Source organism: Magallana gigas, chromosome 8 (genome assembly GCF_963853765.1).
Source record: "Magallana gigas chromosome 8, xbMagGiga1.1, whole genome shotgun sequence".
In the NCBI taxonomy this organism is placed as follows: Eukaryota; Metazoa; Mollusca; class Bivalvia; order Ostreida; family Ostreidae; genus Magallana; species Magallana gigas.
Genome location: NC_088860.1, coordinates 37458791 through 37480078, shown reverse-complemented (window position 1 = coordinate 37480078; position 21288 = coordinate 37458791). Strand labels below are relative to the sequence as shown.

At 32.9% G+C, this 21288-nt stretch overlaps 1 protein-coding gene and 2 long non-coding RNA genes across 3 annotated transcripts in view; 1 reads left to right on the top strand and 2 right to left on the bottom strand.

Moving 5' to 3' along the window:
• The window catches only part of LOC105334969 (ankyrin repeat domain-containing protein 17), a 776771-nt gene that overhangs the window by 658110 nt on the left and 97373 nt on the right, over positions 1–21288 (bottom strand). The window lies entirely within an intron of this gene.
• LOC117689960 (uncharacterized) overlaps positions 1–21288 on the bottom strand; it is a 214881-nt gene that overhangs the window by 184896 nt on the left and 8697 nt on the right. The window lies entirely within an intron of this gene.
• On the top strand, positions 10640–11665 carry LOC105347706 (uncharacterized). Its single transcript, XR_010708714.1, has 4 exons — positions 10640–10749; positions 10890–10954; positions 11065–11208; positions 11579–11665. It is a non-coding gene; the product is annotated as an uncharacterized lncRNA (long non-coding RNA).

The following is a 21288-nucleotide window of genomic DNA, read 5'->3' as shown; positions in this document are numbered from 1 at the left end:
ATTCGTTTATTATCATACGGTAATACACCAAATCGTATACTATTCAATACATAATTGTGCAATCAGGCATTCAATTGCGCTACGAATTTCTCGGAAATTCGTGAATACCTTTTGTTTATATATGCTAAATGTATTGATTTTATATGTCAAATCAAAGAAGGGATATAATCACGTATCACACAGAGGTAATATTCTATTTTTAACTTATTACGTCACTTTCCCCACTGCTGAAAGTGCAAAGATGTAAAATCAGCGGTAAACAATGATCGTTTAAGCTCATGTAAAAAACATATTCAAGAAAGTTTAAGAGCAACCTTACTTTTCTTTATTCGAAAAAGACGACTGAATTTAAAAATCTTGGATTGTCGCGTGCTATAAACCCAAACTCTCAGTTTAGCCGATAACTGGTCTTAGCCGATAACTGGTACAGTACCAGTAGCTCCATTGGCGCAAAACAACTGTATAGTGCACAAGTTCAAACCATGGTCTACCTATCCTGAACATTTCAAAGTCATATCTCTAATAGTTTCCGAGGTCAGCTCTGCATAAAAATTGGTCGTAAAAAATTACAAAATCGACCGTAAATCCGGACCGGAAGTGACGACGACAACAAATTCAAAACCATATAAAATTCAGAAAATGTCCCATCATCTGTGAACAAATTGTTGAGATCGGTTGAGTAGTTTTTGAGAAATCGCGTGCACAAAATTTGGAGAGAAAAAAATAAACATACGAAAACAATAAAGTCTTCTGTTGGAAACAGAAGACCTTAATAAGAAGAAACTGTACGAAAACTATAAGGGCTTCCGTTGGAAACGGAAGACCTTAAATAGTATAAGATTTTTGGGTAAGTGAATCGTATTCATATCTTGTTTTTATATGGCATCGTTTTCAAAATTGTAGATTTCGAAATCACGGTGCAAACCAAAAAGTTAGCAATAAGTGAATGATAATAGATACATAAGGTTAGTTCAGGCTCCATTCCACATTTTCCAAAGTAAACAGCAAAGATGCCGACTTTGCTTTGGTTGTGAAGCCATGTCATTTTTTTTAAAAATATTTACATCTTTAAACATCGCGTGTCGTAAAAAAATGTGCTTGAAAATATGGATATGAATATGCGTTACTTTGAAACAAAATTGAAAATACTAACTTTACACATGTTTTTAATATATAATCAATTATAATACCCATTATCCCTAATTAAGAAACCTATCAGTCAATGTAAAATATTTCAGTTTCTCATCATATCATTTCATTCTGTCTCTCGTTTGATATTTAGAAGAAGAAATATATGGTTTTCGATTAGATGAAAAAGTTTCGAGGCATTCTGAAATCCGTGTAAAAGGTGTTCCAAAAAGTTGTAACAAAAGGTAAAATTAAACGATGATGACACATGAATGTTACGAAGGCGCGCGCCTTTGTTCATATCAGGGGTGAAAAAACCATGTATGTTATTCTATGTATTAATAAATGCCATAATTAACATCATATCAGTTATTGCAAATTATTGCCACCAATGGTCCGCCAAAAAAAAAAGAGGCCCATGGGCCACATCGCTCACCTGATGAACAATAGGTATGATAAAATCAGCTTAATGGAGTCATAATACAAACTATCTGGACAATGTACAATAATACATGTAGATCATGTATAAATAAAATCCATTTTCCCCTGGATATTCTCATGTTTATAACCATTAGTCCCTTTTTCTAACAGGATGATTTTATAGTCATATCATATGTTGAGTATTGCAGTTCTCAAAAAGATCCTAAACAATAGTTTATATATATATATGGGATATAAACCTACATCAAAATCTGAACCTTTTTGTGAGGCCAAAGAATTGTCCTGGGGCCTAAGTCTTAACAATTATCAAGAATTATCTGGCCGATTAGTTTCTGAGAAGAAGATTTTTAAAGATGTACCCTATATATTCATTTCTTAAACTTTGACCCCCAATTGTGGCCCCCCTACCCCTGGGGGTCATGATTTTCACAACTTTGAATCTACCCTACCTGATGATGCTTCAACACAAGTTTCAGCTTTACTGACTGATTAGTTTCTGAGAAGAAGATTTTTAAAAATTTACTCTATATATTCCTATGTTAAACTTTGATCCCCCATTGTGGCCCCACCCTACCCCGGGGGTCATGATTTTCACAACTTTTAATCTACACTACCTGAGGATGTTTCAACACAAGTTTCAGCTTTGCTGGTTGATTAGTTTCTGAGAAGAAGATTTTTAAATATTTACTCTATATATTCCTATGTAAAACGTCGACCACCCCCCCCCCCGTTGTGGCCCCTTCCCAACCCCGGGGGTCATGATTTTCACAACTTTGTATCTACACTTTTTGAGGATGCTTCAACACAAGTTTCAGCTTTGCTGGCTGATTAATTTCTGAGAAGAAGATTTTTAAAGATCTACTCTGTATACTTCGATCCCCCATTGTGGCCCAACCCTACCCCCTGGGGGTCATGATTTTCACAACTTTGTATCTACACTACCTGAGGATGCTTTCATACAAGTTTCAGATTTGCTGGCTGATTAGTTTCTGAGAAGAAGATTTTTAAAGATTTACTCTATATATTCCTATGTTAAACTTCGACCCCCCATTGTAGCCCAACCCTACACCCAGGGGTCATGATTTTCATAATTTTGAATCTACACTACCTGAGGATGTTTCCACACAAGTGTCAGCTTTGCTGACTGATCAGTTTCTGAGAAGAAGATTTTTAAATATCTACTCTATATATTCCTATGTAAAACTTCGACCCCCCATTGTGGCCCCAACCTACCCCCAGAGGTTATGATTTTCATAACTTTGAATTTACACTACCTGAGAATGCTTCAACACAAGTTTCAGTTTTGCTGGCCAATTAGTTTTTGAGAAGAAGATTTTTAAAGATTTACTCTATATATTCCTATGTTAAACTTCGATCCCCCATTGTAGCCCCACCCTACCCGCGGGGGATCATGATTTTCACAACTTAGAATCAACACTACCTCAGAATGCCTTCACACAATTTTTAGCTTTCCTGGCTGATTAGTTTCTGAGAAGAAGATTTTTAAAGATTTACTCTATATATTCCTTTGTAAAACTTCGACCCCCCATTGTGGCCCCACCCTACCCGCGGGAGTCATGATTTTCACAACTTTGAATCTACACGACCTAAGGATGCTTCCACACAAGTGTCAGCTTTCCTGACCAATTAGTTTCTGAGAAGAAGATTTTTTAAAGATTTACTCTATATATTCATATGTTAAACTTCGATCCCCCATTGTGGCCCCACCCTACCCGCGGGAGTCATGATTTTCACAACTTTGAATATACACTACCTGAGAATGTTTCCACACAAGTTTCAGCTTTGCTGACTGATTAGTTTCTGAGAAGAAGATTTTTTAAAGATTTACTCTATATATTCCTATGTAAAACTTCGATCCCCCATTGTGGCCCCACCCTACCCGCGGGAGTCATGATTTTCACAACTTTGAATATACACTACCTGAAAATGTTTCCACACAAGTTTCAGCTTTGCTGACTGATTAGTTTCTGAGAAGAAGATTTTTAAAGATTTACTCTAAATATTCCTATGTAAAACTTCGACCCCCCCCCCTTTGTGGCCCTAGCCTACCCGCGGGAGTCATGATTTTCATAATTTTGAATTTACACTACCTGAGGATGTTTCCACACAAGTTTCAGCTTTGCTGGCCAATTAGTTTCTGAGAAGAAGATTTTTAAAGATTTACTCTATATATTCCTATGTTAAACTTTGATCCCCCATTGTGGCCCCACCCTACCCCCGGGGGTCATGAATTTTGTATTTACACTACCTGATGATGCTTTCACACAAGTTTCAGCTTTCCTGGTCTTATGGTTCATGAGAAGAAGATTTTTGAAAATTTCTCGAAAATTTTCATAAATTCCTAATTATCTCCCTGTGCAAAAGGGCGTGATCCTTAATTTTCACAACTTTGAATCCCTTTAGGCGAAGGATGCTTTGTATCAAGTTTGGTTGAAATTGGCCCAGTGGTTCTTGAGAAGATGTTGAAAATGTGAAAATTTTACAGACAGACGGACAGACAGACAGACGGACGACAGACAAAATGTGATCAGAAAAGCTCATTTGAGAGCTTTCAGCTCAGGTGAGCTAAAAACCGGAATGTAGAAAAGGGGAAAATCCCCTGTATAGTAGGTTTTCCGTGGGGGTAATCTGGTTATAAAAGGGGAAAACCCACTATAGAGTCAGCTTTCCGTGGGGGAAAAACTGCTATATAGCCATTTTTCCGGGGGGGGGGGATGGCTAGGGAGATAAGGCACTATATAACATCGGAGCTATAAACCCTAACGTTAACATTACCGCCTATGGAAAATGCATTAGTGGACTATACCCATATGCCTTTTAGAGCTGCTGTAGAAGTTCTGAATTTTTGAAACATTTGGCATTGAATTGAAATATAAAAACATAGATTATATGTAGATGATTTACTTACGAAGATATGTATCAGAGGAGAAGTAATGCAATTCAGGGCATCCATGTTTAAACCTGCGGCAATTGAATGAATCTACTTTGGAGAAGCGTTTGTCCAAATATAAACACAAATCTAGAAAGAATTGAAACAGTACGGAATAAATCAATTATATTGATGAATGTAAGCTTAGTACATATTTCTAGAAAAGTGTTAATATCAATCTTCCGTACCTTTTTGAACCAATATACGTGGATATCTGTAACAGAATTCCAAGAGATCTGTGAGGTTTTCGTTTGGTAAACACATGTATCCATTTTGCTCTGTGCAGTTGATAGCAGATGACCTTTTTTTCCACTCTGCTTGATTTCCAGGGCATTTTTTGGTTGAGAAGACCGGAAAATCATAACCTTCCAGCTTCCTCTGAATGATATTTAACTTTTGTTTAAAATGTAAATAATCCCACAATGATCTTATAAATACGCAATATACTTTATTAAAACAAGAATTCATTAAAATAATTGAAAATTGAATCATCACATCAGACCTGATGTAAATGACCTTTAAATTATATAACTTTAAAATTCTATGACAGATGCAAACATTTACGTTTCTGTTAAACTTTTCTTGGTACATATAACGCGTCTTTATTCTAGATAATATTTAATTAACGATTCGCATTGCTATCATTTCATCACTTTGTTAATTTCAGCAATTTCCTTGTCGAAATCGATGCAGTCACAAATCATTTAAACATATATGCCTATAAGTATAAATGCACAATAATAAAGCATATGATGGTCATTCTTATGTTTAAAAAAAACCCTTTAAAGTAGATCCAGTGTTCTGTGATGTCACACTTTTTTTGTAAAACTTTGAATTCTTTAAAAATTGTGCAAGATAGTTTTATTTATTTTATGTGAATATAATCACATGGATGTAATTAGAATTATTGGTAGGTTCAAGATATTTTCGCACTTAATTTTATACTAAATTTCCAAATTTTTATATATTTTATCTATGCAAAGGGGAAATAACTCCTTTTCTGACTTTTCTCTCAGTTGTATGTCTAAATGTTCTAGTTTTTCTTATTTCAACGATTAATTTTAAAATATTTTTGTAACTGCAGTTTTCTGATAAAGTTGACATTAAAATTAAACAAGAAAAACAAATTTCTGCCTACAAGATTTTACTTTTAAACAAAAAAACTTACGTTTTTCTAATGCTAAAATATGTCTTAGTTTATGTTTATCTGGCATCTCAAAAAGTGTGATGACATGTATATTTTTTCTAACAATTGATGACATTTAATATAAGTCTATTAAGTCGAAATCAGTTCGGTTTTTCAACTTTCCTCAGAGAATTTTACGAGTATGGAGCTACCTTAAGATGGCCCATGTAACGAAGATGTTTTACCCTAGAAAATTGACCCATGGACATTTTACAACCTTGAACGTTCCAGTTTAAATACAATGCAAAACTTCGTAGTTAGGATCAATTTTAACAAGGACATTTTCAAAGGTTGCAGGTTATCAAAGACAAGAAATTTTTTTGAAGATGTTAAAAAATGAACCCTTGTATAAGTTTCACGAGTTTTGGTCTAAGTTTTCAACGTTGAATAAGCACCTCCGGATCAATATTCAACGTTGAAAATGACCCTCTGGACAATTTCTAGACATATTTAAACCTGATAAGGAAGTATAAATAATATTATTTAGAATTTATTGCGAGAATTGCCCCGTTGGGGAAAAGGACCCCCCCCCCCCCCAAAAAAAAATCGTACAAATTTCTAATATTTTTTAGAATTTGCATTTTGAACCTATCATACTACGTTTGCAATTTTATTATTAATCTCAAAGTTTGCTTCAGTAGGAGCTTTTGTTGTTACTTACTGGATTAATTATTTAAGATATTAATGTTTATCCTCAAACTGCAAATTTTCGCCTATTTGACATTTGTACAGTTTTTTTATCATTATATATCTTTCATTATCAAAATTATGTTAATTTGACTGATTTTTCCAGGTGTGTTATTCTAATGGGATTGACTATGAAAAGCTAACTTTTACTCGCAACGACTTTATTCCGCGATTTACCTGATATGAACTGGTTCCCGTTGTCTAATTTGTTAGACAAAGCCTTATCTGCATCCGTTTCTTTATTACAAATTTATGGCAAATAACGGCCCGCGGCGAGAAATAATTGCAACAATATAAGGCTCTCGGACCTCGCCAAAATTTTTCGCATGCGACGAAATGTTGGTTTGCAATTAATGGGTTGATCCATTTCATTGTTGATAAATCAGAATGAGATTGATTGACATAATATAAATCGGTGGTCGGTTGTAACAAACCTAATAAGATATATTTTTTACGGGGATTTCAATTAGAAAAAAGAACAAATTTTACGGGGATCTTAATTAGCAAAAAATTACAATATTACCATACACATGTATGTTTATTGGGGGTTTTCTTTTACATAACCTGATACTTAAACTAATACAAGAAAAGCGCACTAGTCTAATCATTTCAAGCAGGATCCAATCTAAAGATTGAATAAAATATTTCATTTCCGCATACTGGAGTAGCGTTATATACATACAATACGCACAATTTATGTAAATGATTTAGTAAAAACCAATTCGTAATGGAAAATCCTAATCTTTGCTTGACATTGGCAAGGGGAAACCCGGCATTGATGCTAAATAATCATATACCTCTTATTGCGTCTTTAAGATTTTTAATTGTTAGAACTATAGATTTAATAAACCATTCAATTTAATCATTAAGTATTTTGTTATAAATACTCGGTTTGTTGCCTATTAAAAATACATGCATATAAGATAAATAGAATCATGGTAGTAATGTTTGTCTGTAAGTTTATACTTAGACAAGAATCGAGTAATAAATAACTGTATTTTTTGTTTGGTTTGTTCATTGCAATTGTTAGATCCTTTATGTACACATATTACATATACTACAACAGTGTAGTTGACACATCTTTGTGTGTGTGCAGTGCGCCATTGCCAATAACTCGTGCTACATCAATAATCCAGAGATAAATTCTGTCGTTATGCCGCTTTATGAAATGCCAAAAAAGCTCGACTAAGTTTCGTAGTATGTCATTGAAGAAGACAAATGCTAGATCAAATATTTATGACGCTTTATGAAACAAGTCTTAAGGGCCCGTTTCATAAGAGGTTAGTATGTACGTATGTATTGATACATTGGTTTAAGTCAAAAACTTATAACTTTTCGAAAAGGGACCCCCTTCATAGCAAAAATAAGATAGCTATCCAAGCTCCACATCTTTTGGTAATTCATTTCTTGAAAACATTATATTTAACATAAAAATTTCAAATAAATATTAGAGCAAATTAACAGGTGATGAATATTCATAGTGAAACAAATTAAGACAAACTTGAATACATGTACCGCCTCACATATTTCATGTGATAAATGTTATTGACGAACGTTATTGAACGTTTTCAATTGTTGTACTGTTATGACGTTGCAAATATGCAAAACGTAACGCAGATCATGATGGAGCAATATTTTCTTTAAAAATTATTGAAAATGATAAAAATAATAGAAATTAGAACTCTGTATCTAAAGCTCTTCATATGTTATACATCCTAAAACCTTGACATAAGGTACGCCAGTTTTAACAGATTAGGGCAAGTATTCACTTCAATAAGTTAGCTCTAACTTTAAAATAACCTGCTCAAAAACAGATCAAAGTAAAAATGTTCGACTGGGAAAAGTCCGGAAAAGCAAAAATACTATGAATGGGTCCTTGGATAAATTCGCAGATCATTTGAGGTAATACATGTATTAGAAAATGATTCTTAGGCTTCGATTTTTTCTAATATTACTCAAATGATATGCGAATTTCTCCAAGGACCCATTCATAGTATGTTTGCTTTTCCGGACTTTTCCCAGTCGAACATTTTTACTTCTAAATTAAGATGGGCTTCACGTTTTCTTTCTTACCTTCTCTTAAGACTCATTAGACACGTTCAAAGTTTTTTTTTAAAAGGTAATCTAAATAACATTTAAATAGCTTGATAATCGATATATTGTTTTTTTTTTATTCAAGATATATTAGAATCAACGTTGGTTTATATATTATCGATGACCACCGAGTTCTGCTGATTGTGTGTATTTGGATTGAACTATATTTTACTGTTGTTCTGTCAATTGCCGACAAATTATGTAGAACGAGTTCAATTGCAGAAATTCAAGCACAGAATTTGAAGTTTACGTTAACAATATTTTTTTCTTTTTGTATTGTATAAATATATTGATGCCAAAACCAAAGAAAAAACCAGACGGACGGCTGCCTGAGACAAGGGCCAACCAGCGGAAGCACTCAGGCCAAGTCGTCGCATACAAAAATAGAATATAAATATACACATGTATATACATATACTTAAATATATTCGTACGTATGAAATACCCTTAATTTTATTCTTTACAATGTTTTAAATAAATACCAAGGTTAATTGCATATAAAGGTAACAACATTCTAGATGATGATTATGTAACAAGAACAAGCTTGGAAAAAGGCATTTGACATTACAGGTCAATATGGACAACATTTTTGGGTGGTGGTCATTTAAACAATAAAATGATTTCCTTGGTGATTCATGCGGGATATTAAGATGGTGACATTGCAGAAAAAATATAAAATCCGCGTTAAAGGGTTATTTATTTTTTTCCTTCAATGATCGCTAACTTCATAGTCTGCATGAATCATCAAAGAAAGCATTTTGTTTATATTTTTACATCTTTCTTTGAACGAATTAATTAATTAATCGTAAAAAGTGAAATTCACCAAATTACTGTTAATGTACATCAGTACGTTAGCATAAAGAAACAGCCAAATCGTCATCGATGAGACTTTAAGTTTGACATCAGCATGATTATTTCGTACAGTCTCTGATTTTTTCAGATCGCTGTAGCGTCCAACCAATCGATCAAACGGGGCCTAAAGATACCAGTCTTGTCAGTTCCAGTCTCTATAGGTTTCAACCAATCGATTAACGGTGCGTGTACATTTCAGTCTGGCTGTTTTTATAGAGCTATTTCTTAACTATAATTTTCAGGAAGGAATCATACTTTGTGGATGCAAATATATAGTTATGTTTGTTTTTCTTGCCTTTTAATGGGCATCTAACAAATGCTCGATTATAATGAGGAAAGAGCCTTTTACTGAAATTTTGAAAACCATGACCTATGGGTAAATGGCTAGGTTGTTTTAGGGAAGGGGAAGAGGGTTATAATGGTCATATAGTGAATATGCATGATTTTTAAACGATAAATTATGTACTTTTTGACACGTGGCTGACAAACTGAGTACTATAAGATGAGCTAAACAATCTTCTAAATAGTGTTCCTCATGACATTTAGGTAAGCGTTCCTGATTTAGGGTATGCCGTTACTAATAATGGATGGGAACATTTTGCAATTTACATTGTTCATCTAATATTGTTAAGTCCAACGCAAATTCAACAATTTTAACCCGCCTGTTGGTGAGGTCAAACAATGCCATGTGTTACACTTATTACGTAATCAAGTAATCAAGTGGGTCATACATTTATTAATTTCATTATAAAGACATTGAATGAAATCAAATATTTAAAAAAATGAAATTCCACAGCCATTAGTTTTTTTTTTATCCCTTATCACCACATGAAACATCGATCTTTACTTCATACTTTATTGATTTATCATATAATTATAAATTATATCTTTAATCATAAAACGGCTCCATTACAATCAGGTAACTGTTAAGACTTTTGGGCTCTTGTTTATGAAAAGGGTCGATTGCACTGAGAAATACTACTACATATTTGCGATGCATATAATATAGACGTTTATCTTTATAACATGCATTTCAAATTTAATTGCATAATTCTTAAATATAAAAAAAATCGACGTAAAATAACGGTAATAACAAAAGATGCATTTGATGATTTACACGTCAGCTGCAGGTTCAACAAAAGATAAGTTGCCAATGGGCTTAAAACATAGAAACAAGGATTCGAATTGAGCATCGTTCGACTACAGTCTCTGATTGTTTGACTAATTTGTCTGTTGTTGAAATCCGTAATATATATAGTATATGAGGAAATATGATATATTATTTTAATATTTAAATTTGTTGCGAATAGAACGTACTCAAATCAAACAATACAATCAACATCCGAGGATTGTTTAGGATAGAGTTTATAATCCTTACGTATTTTATCATTTGGACATCTATTGTTCAAAAGTAATTGTAGATTTGTATATCGTCGACTATCTGTTCGGTTGTGTCTTTATAATTAAGGGAGTATTTTACCCAAAAATTTAAATATCTTTTTTGTAATAGTGTATTGATGAATTTTGAAATTAATCTATATTTTTTTATAGAGTTGATAACGATTCCAATGATGATTGTGGTTACGGTGCAGTAGAGGATGGAGACAATTGTAAAGGTATTTAAGAAGAAAAAAATAATAGGCTACATGAGAAAATACCAAACGAGATAATTGGCAGTATTTTAATGATTTATGTTGTGCATATCTATCTGTCTATCAATTCATAGAGTGTTCCGTCGGATATAGTGGAGATAACTGCTCTGTTGTATGTCCCAGTGATAGTTACGGAAAACTTTGTAGTCAGACATGTGACAGTCACTGTATATCATGTCATCACATATTCGGTTGCAATGTAACAGAAGAGACAACAGGTAATACCTTTGAAATAAATGTTTTTTTTTCTTTATTTATTTTCAATCGATCGTAAATCAAATCAAAATGAACATTTTTCTTGCATTTTGTACGCTCTGTTAAGTTTTCGATTCATATACTGACAACCCTTGTTGTAATGAAAATAACAAACCAAACCATTCTCAAAAATTAAAAAAAAATATCTCAATAATTCGTTTTAAAATAAGAAAGTTTAATGTTTTAATGCGCTAAGATTAAACCAAACAAATAGAAACACAGCAAACAGACCAACAAATACTACATCGAATTTTATAATAACAGTAGTAATTATAAATTTTACTTTATCACTTAGCAAACAATTCAAAAATTGGCGATGTATTTTTTTGTTAGAAGCAAGGCAAAGTACAAGTAAACATATGGCGCCAGAAACGCCGTTACCCCTTGCTGTATACAACATAACAGATCAAGGAACTGCTAGTAAATCAAGATTATTGAAGTTTTAAGATAGTAGTATTTGATTTTTATTCTAATTGATAATGATGTAGAAGCTTAATTCTTTCATTCGTTCAGTTTTTACGGTAAATGGTACCATTTATAAATATTGCATTCTTCAAATACAATGGCGAATCCAAAAGTTATGTCATAATTACGATGAAGTGTTAAGATCGGCGCAAGGAGACAGAAATGTGAAATGTTTATTACAAAAAATACGATAATTATTACTTCATAAATATAATTAAGCTAGTGGTTGAAATTTAAACATGTACCTTTTTGAACATGTAAAAAAAAACCAACTAAACTTTAATCAAAGTACCGAAGTAGTACTAAAAGCCGGGTTCTTTTGATGTGTCGTTATGCATATTGTGTAGTAAAAACTGTTTCTCTCTCTCTCTCTCTCTCTCTCTCTCTCTCTCTCTCTCTCTCTCTCTCTCTCATGTTTTTTATGTCGGAAATGCAACAGAGAGCGACTAATTGTTTTGTAAGCGGCTATAAATAAAAATATGTCTGTCTAGTAGAAAAAAAGTTGCATTGAAATTTGAAACAAGCATTATAAAATCAACCCCTTTCCCCTCATTACTTCTTTGTGCAGCCAAACACCAATGCTTTGAAAAGTAGTTCATGGAAATTCATGTGCATTGTATATGTGCCCAAAAAAATTGATGTTTAAAAAACACGTAATTAATAAGATAGGAAAAAAATTCAACGCTAAAATTATTTGCAAACAAATGAAAAAACCAATAGATTTGACAAAACATGGCTCTCTGTGTAACTATTTGGTATAGCGGAAGCTTTTATTTTGACGTTGCTTGGTTTTTTTGTTTACTTTTAAATAAGTGTTTTTAATAGTACGTGTATCATTGGCGATTTGCCTGCCTACAGCCAGGACTCTGCTTTCAGCAAAGCCCGGCTAAAAATCCGTACAAAGGCAATTTTTATGAAATGTGCATTGTAAATAAAATGTATTAATTTTAAAAAGTGAACGTCTAAGAGTTATGTTTAAAATTTATTTATTCACTCAGTGATAATAAAAAAGGCCCGTTGCTTAATATTTCATATAATAGGCTTTAAAACACAATCACAAGTCCCGTAAAGTAAAGACGTTTACATGTAAATATTGCGAATCTCGATCTCGATGTAAATTTTATATACCTGATTTTTCGATGTCGGTAGCGTGTTCTGCTTCCGTGAGAAATTCTAAAACACGTAAGGATACGATAATAGTGGTAAATTGAATGAAGAGTTTAATTGTACTATTTTCTTCATAGAATTTATTAAAATTATGTAGTCTAAACCTAGCACACGTTTTTGTGCGCATTAGTACACACTTTTTCCATATGTGGCACTGTCGCTTCCAGGTCTTCTACCAAAATTGTTTCAGACAGTTACATGTAGCTACAGACTTACAGCTAGAACTTAACGATTCATTCATTTATTAACATAAAAGAAATAATTTAATTTTCAGGGATTTATTTGCAGTACTTTATCTGTAAAACTCACGGTCACATATATGCAATTTCTCCGAAGATAAGTTAAAACTAAAGATGCTACTAGTGTTTGACAGGAATGTTAATGTATTCTTTAACCGCAGCCTAATATTTATAGTCGAAGGAACCGCTTATGTTTTCGCCACTTTCGCAATCGGTGTCACCGGGCAAATTTTAGACTGAGCAAATTCAATACAATGGAAGATTACTGTGTTTATTTTAGTTTAGATTGATTAAAGAAAGGAAACAAACTGAAAGCACTTTAAAAAAAATTAGATCAATATCTAATCTTAGTCAATGATGATGTAATTGTTTTGCTATCGGTTTGATGAATGAAGCAACGAATGGATGGGTGAAAGTATACATAAGATAATTGTAAGTAAAATACCTTATTTCAACACTATTTCAATTTCTATGAAAATTATATTTGTGATGGATTTACACTCTTAAAAATAAAATCAACTTTATCATTAAGTGAAGTCCGAATTGACAACCCTTGTTGTTATTAAAAAACCCCAAACCAAACCATTCTCAATATATATTTTTTAATTTCTCAATATTTCATTTTCTAACCAACTCTTATTTTTTCAACACTGAGCAAATTTACAATTTCTATGAAAAATAAATTTATGATGAATATAAACATAGATATGAAATATATGATGAACTCAGACTTTTACTAATACGATTAATTTTAACATTGAACAAATCAAATTGTGGCAATAGTTTCAGTAACATTAAGGAAAATATATTGTAATGTATTTCATCAACAGGAATTAAATTGGTTGGACCGCTTGGTACGAGGAAACCTTTAAAACGATGTCACGGAAGGATACCCTCTAGTAAAAATGTATATATAATCCTAATGTATTTAAATTAGATATTTTTTTAGTATATTTGTTTTACTCAAGAAATAACAGACATTCAAACATATGTTTAACTAAAATGAAATTGATGATGTATATGCATATAACGAATATAAATGTAGTGTAATATTTCTGCAGTTTCTGTATTTCGTTGAAACATTTTATAATTACCAAGGACTGTCAAGTGTGTGAATAGATAAATAAAAAACCAATGAAGAATACCGACATCTTTGAATTCCTTTTTGCACATATAGTGTATGATAATAATGTTTATAAAGACTTTGTGACATTTTGTGGTGAAGATAATTTAAAAAAATCTTTTAATTCCTTATAGTTAAATGTAAATCAGTTTGCTGTACATGTGAATAGAAATTAAAAAAGAAATTAATATATAAAATTCAGATCTGATGACCATGTGAACGATATATAAAATTAATTTCGGTTGAACTCGATGAATTAGAATAAAATTATTTTCTTTTGTGGAAACGCCAATAAACGATAGGGCCGGGGCGTAAGGTTTTGTAGGTTAGTCGTGTTCGATATGTATTCATTCTGGCGTTCAAACTTTGCACGGGAAAGTTTAAAGTGTATTGTTGTGGTAATCAGTCCTTGATAAGGTTCTTATTGAGTATACCGGTATTATGGAAATGTGCTCTTGAGCATAGATGACAAGCTGCTTGTCAAATGAAAATTTCAGAAGTTTTCAGATGTGGTTGATGTTGAATATCGCAGAATATTGATGTTAAATATTGCAGATTTTGTGGAAGTGACCTTCTGTAATGCAAGAATGCAAATGCAAAAAATAAATATTGTATTTTGTTTTTGGTGTTTATTGCTCTTGTTAAGTGAAAGTACAAAAGAAGCCTAGTTTCTTACAGCATATAAACAAGAAATCACAAAGACTTTCGGGTGAAAAAATATTAGCACTAACAAATCATTTGTTTCAAAATTCGAAAGACCTTGCAAATATGACACATTAAGTCAATAATATTTTAAGTTTTAGCAAAACGGTTCACGTTAATTAAATTACATTTACTCTGATCAGGTAGTGGCGTTGTATGAAAAAGCAAAAAATGAAGAGACACAATTGTTCAAAGATATGTGTAAAACTGAAATTTTTGACGATGTTTGATTGTTTCTGTGGGGTTTTTTCTGTTTTTTTTTTGTTTTTTTTTTATCAAATGCGCTTTATCAAAAAATTATTTCTTTCTTGACCGAGCCAGTTTATGATATAGTCATTGGTAACAACGAGGTGGTTAGACTATCTGGAAATTTATATTTCCTCAACTGTTAAGGACACATGCTGTTGATATCCATTGATATGCCAAAAAGACTAAGCCCCTACCCTGAGCCTAAAACTCTAAAAAAAAAAACAAAACCTAAAAGAAGATATCACACCAGAAATTATCAAAATGGAACATCCAGCGAATGACTTGACAGTTCAAAACAAAACAAAACTGAGCTAATTTGTTGAGGAGTAAGACAACGAAAAAAAAAGGAATACGCCGGGCTGTTCTAACATTCGTGTATACCACACATATCATATACAAAATTATTAAGAACTAGAGCAGAGCTCGTGGCAAAGCCACGAGTAGGTCTTCCGTTGTTGCTGCGAGTTGAAAATGTATGTGATATGGTGTCAATAATTTATAATCATGACTAAACTTTCAGTTCTGCTTTTGTTAAAAAATGTGTTGTGATTGAAAGCCTGTATATAAAACGTGTTTTGAAAAAGAAAGAAAGAGAGAAAATGTTTTAGGAAAACTATCTGTCGAACACAGTTTATGTAATCGTTTCAAACATTCTTTAAAAAATGAGATGTTTAATGGCGAGTTAAATTTTCAGAGGGTAGCAAGCATTGTTACATGTACTCATGATTCATGTGAGGAATTGTGTTTTTTGGGAGTTGATTTTAATCAACTCTCCTATGCAGTTACTCTAGCATACCGAAACTGAAACTGTGTTTGCACCTAAGCACAAATCATCGCCGCTGACAAGACTTAGTTCTTGAAAATAATGAACATTTTTTTAAAGGAAACTTTTTTATAAATACCTTGGAGATAGTCAGATTTTAAATGGTACGAACAATTTGAAGTTTTTTTAGTCGTGTGTATTCCTACGCCAGAGTTCAATATATAGTCTCGTTCAACCATCGGCTGTCTCCTTACATCTCCGGCAAGTAGAGAGTCAGTCTATATTTAGAGGTCGCATCATCAAGCTATCACGTGACCTGGTATCTCTTACTTGTCGGAGATTAACGAAGACAGCCAAGCATCTGGTTGAACGAGACTAGAGTTCATTTTTGGTTGGATCCATACAATTTTTGAAATATTTGGAATACCAAAACATAGTTTGATGAAATCAATTCTATTTTATAATATTACACAACATGATTCATTAGAGGTTTTCTCGAAATTCTAGTCGGAAAAGTCAGAGAATTCATATTATAAAAATGTGCATAATTCAAATGCAGATTATAAACTACTTGCCAAGCAAGCTAGCATATCGTTGATTTTAAAATAAATAAATAAATATTCGATAAAATCAACTCTCGTCAGTACATCAGTACTTTGATTTAAAAACCGAACCCGCCTACAAAACACGTAACATTTTCTCTAAGATAACTTCTTTATTTAAAAATATTTCTAAATTTTTGAAACTATGTGCAAGTTCAGAATTGTTGCGTGATGACAACATTTACAGACCCTGCAACGTACTACTACACCAAAAAAACGAACGACTTACGTGCGAGAAACGTTTCGTGTAAACCGTTTAGCGTTTCGTGTGATTGTGAAGCGTTTCGTGTAAACCGTTTAGCGTTTTGGGCAAAGCGTGTAAATCGTTTCGGGCAAAGCGTGCGAGAACCGCGTGAAACATTCATCAGATTTCATTCGGAACTCACTGACACTTCAATTCACTTTCAATTTATGAAAGGGAATATATCCAAGATATTTTCATTGAACAATTTCCACTCATAAAATTTCACAGGAACGAAAACAATTTTCTTACGGAGATTTATAATGGGAAATGTTTACATCTTTTCTCCATTCGGAAGTACTCGGGATACCTCGCGCAATTTTTAAACGTTATCATCCGGGCTTATTAATGGCTGATGCAATGCAAAATCCTCGTAGACTTTCAATATTGGGATGTGTATTGAAACCTGAAGCGGTAGAGGGGGCGTTTCAACACATATAATCTGGACATTTTTCATATAAGTGGATGAACGTAGTTTGAGCATAAAAGTATTTACTATTATTGAAATATGAAGCAAAAAGTGGTGGAAGAAAAAACTCGGGACATAGTATATCTTATGAATTTATGAAACTTTGAAGTGTTTTGAAATTCTTTAACCAGGGAACAACGATGTCTATATATAGATCAGTAATAGGATAAGGTAATGTCAAACATCGAAGACTGTACGAATATTTAAGAAACTGTTTTATTACAAGTGTTACCGTTGATAATTAAATCAAAGTTTGCCGAATCTTCCTGGAATTAAACATAGGTTGTAAATTTACTTTGTATAAAAACTTTTTTCATGGTTACTCAGTGTGTGAAACATTCTTTACCTTATACGTTTTACTTTTCCACTAAGCATCCGCCTTCGTTGCCTTTCCTTTACACTACATCTAAATTCATCATGTTCATAAGTGATTATTCGTTCGCATTTTAAAATATTTAATGTCCGTATTCTCGGACTCCATGCTAGGAAATTTAGTTGAATATAAACTACGTCATTCTTATCCATGTGCATGTTGTCGACGGCGCGCGGCCAAAGAAATTTTCACAATCGTTCTTTAAAAAGCTTTAAAGTTATACAATATAGGATATACATGTAATTTTTATATACAGACCTTAATTAATTTGTTTGCAAGTTTATAACTAATGATTATTCCTTTATCGGCACCACTTAAAATTTACTCAACTCTCTCTCTCTCTCTCTCTCTCTCTCTCTCTCTCTCTCTCTCTCTCTCTCTCTCTCTCTTCTTTCTCTCAATCAAGTCACGAGCGGCAATGTCTTAACTCCGCCCAGCTACGATCTGATTGGAAAAAGGTCAGTGAAAACATTAGGTAGAAACTTTTCTGGAGTAAACCCCTATTAAACGCTTCAATGTACTTCGCTGTAACTTAAACGATCATGTTTTGATAAGCATATATATTTTTTATTTATTTACATCGATAACTCTTACTGAGACCATTCGACTTTGTACAAGCAGCACACATAACCTCGGATATCGGGTGTCTCCTGCACCTGGCTGAACCTGTCAATCAACCTCTATGTATTTGTTTTCATTGGATGGTCAAGCGTCTTTTTTTTTGTCAATAGCCAATGGAAAATTAATGACTTCAAGGTAATCGGAATCAGTATTTGATGAAGCATACAATTCAAATGACAAAATTTTTATTAATTATCTGAAAATTATTTAAACCACTGTTAATGGAAAACAAAGAATCTTAGAAGTAATTAACACACAGGGATTTGCCTACAATGTAAACAGTCATGCAATTACTAGTAATTATTATGGGAATCTTTACGCATGGTACTTAATTCGAACAGATTATAATAATCTATACACTGTACGCCGTTACACATGTACGAAGCGCCGGTAATATATACGAATATTGAGTCAAAAATTTATATCATTTTTATTTCTTGTTCTTTTCAATACAATGTGAAATTACTTTCAGAAAAAAATTCCGAAATACTAATTACAACTTTCTTTTTTGTGTAATCATTTGAATTTTTTCTGGGTTCATGTATATATATGTACAGAACATACTTATTTACGCGCGAATGATACGACATAGGAAAAAAGTAATCGGTTGTTCGTAGAGAATTTTTATCTTACGAATGTGACTAATTTAATTTTAAATATTTTTCAACATTATTTATGTAAATAATATCAGGTGTATTTACTGTTTGTGTTTTTACATCGTAATCTCTGAAACCAATAAAAATACTAATGTTAGCAGAAAAATCAAATCCCGCCGAATACTGAAAAACCGATTTCAGTTAGCAATCATACGGATTTTATTTTTGGTTTTGACTATTGAGTTACGGTAACTTTTTTTCTGGATGATTTTATTATTTATTATTTTATGTAAAAGCACCATTCCAACAGTTACTCAATTATATAACAATTGATGACCTGGGGCTATATATGTCCCGAGCTGTGTGCGCTGAAGCGACACAAGATTCTCGGTCGCTTGTGGCGATTGAATTTACACAGACTGACCGAATAAACAAACGGGTGGGAAAGTGAAACAAAATGTTACACATGAGAAGAAGCCACCAAAAATGATTTTCGATAGATCTTGATATCGTTTTGACAATTAAAAAAGTCCAGCGCGAGCTCCTGTCAGCGGGGCGGGAGGGGTGGGGGGGGGGGCAGCAATGAGTTCGCTTCTACAAAGAAACGAACGACCATGTAGAAAAACTACAGAAGTGATTAATATGTGACTGATTGAATCTAATCTAAAGTTGTTTATTCTAAAGTTATTTTTTTATCATGCTAGCACCTACCGCAAACATGTTACATGGAACTTTGATTTTAATTTGATTTTTAAACTACCTTGTACGCTATCTATAAATCAATGCTTAATCAACAGTACAGGTTTAATGAATTTATCTTTTCATCTTAAAGGAATATAATAGTTGAAAACATAATAAAATATAGTTGTGTCCGTGCAAAATATGAAACATGAACGCGCGATAAGGTACATGTAGAAGAACACGATCCGACCCCGGATTACTTGTCCACTCGCGCCGGTTCTCCTCAGCCATGTGCGAGGGATGATCATCATTTAAAGGTTTACTATGTGTGTGTGTGGGGGGGGGGGGGGGGGGGTTTGTTGTTTATTTAAAACATTATTTGTGCAGTTTCTAAAATATTTTACATAAACAAACTAACCATTAATTTATGTCTTACATGTACGATGTTTACGATTTGGAGTAATATCGCTCATTAATATTCATTTACACTCAAATGCTCAATTGAATAAATACAAGATGGACAAACTTTTATAGGATTAAATTACAGTTCCTGTTTTTACGGCTATGTTAACTCAAACACGTTCATATGCATGTAAGTGTGCGTCACGGTGTGAGAATCTTGTGTATTAAATACCCGCTTAATTACCTCTAGGTAGTGCAGCCGTGGCTGATCTCATCGGCCGTTGGCGAAGGATATATTACGTAAAGGTACACGTACAACGCAAAGACAGGCACAGTTCAGAACCCAGGAAGATTTGAAAAGTTTGCAGTATAATGACCATACTCTATCAAATAGAAGTTATTTATTTTAAACTTAAAACCCACAATTGATCTGTGTCTATTATTACTTTAGATTGAGAATGACATTGCTTTTATTAATTAACTGAACGATTTCTTAATTGACAACCAATCGTTTAATCCATAAAAAAATTATGTGTAATCAAAACGAAACTAATTATCGAGTTCGCGGCTAAATAAACTCATACATTTATATGAGAGACACAGCTCTCGTGTATTAGATAACCGCTGACCGCTACAGCCGCGAGCATGGTGACCGATTTTCTCGGCCGCGGGCGAGGGAGAGCTTACGTAATGGTACACACACACACAGCTCTGATTCAAGGTAGATTTTAAATGCATGGAGTTAATAAATAAACTGTAATGCATAGAGTTTTTTAATTCCATATTTTGTGGTTAAATAGAACAGAAAAAGAATGTGTTGTTTTCCAATTGCCGTTTTTAATGATTGTGCACTCTATGAACTTAACAACAATGACTTAAACTCCTAAAAAAAAGCATGTACTCCAAAAAAAAATTTCTTATAAATTAATGCCTCCTGTATAAACCAGCATACTTTTCTGCGGCAACTTTATGCCAGTTGTACGCACAAAGACTTTCGATAACTTGTCAAATGAAAACAGGTACATGTCAACATGTAAAGCTTTTTACACTCATACTACACAAATCACTTACAAAATAATATTGTTACGACCTTTATGAGATCCCAACAAACAACTTTCCAGCAACATCCATATCAAAATCCTAACCGTTTTTGAGTTATTAAGCAAAAACTTTTAGGGGCTATTGGCCCTTAATTTAAGGGGCCAGCCCTTTTTTATTGGTGTCAAATGAAAGCCCTTGATATTCTGCACAACTTTTATTCTACATGTCTTAACAAAATATTTTTGGTTAAAAAGATATAAAGGAAAATATGTCTAAATTTTTGCACTTTTTGGAATCCTGTTTTTTGAC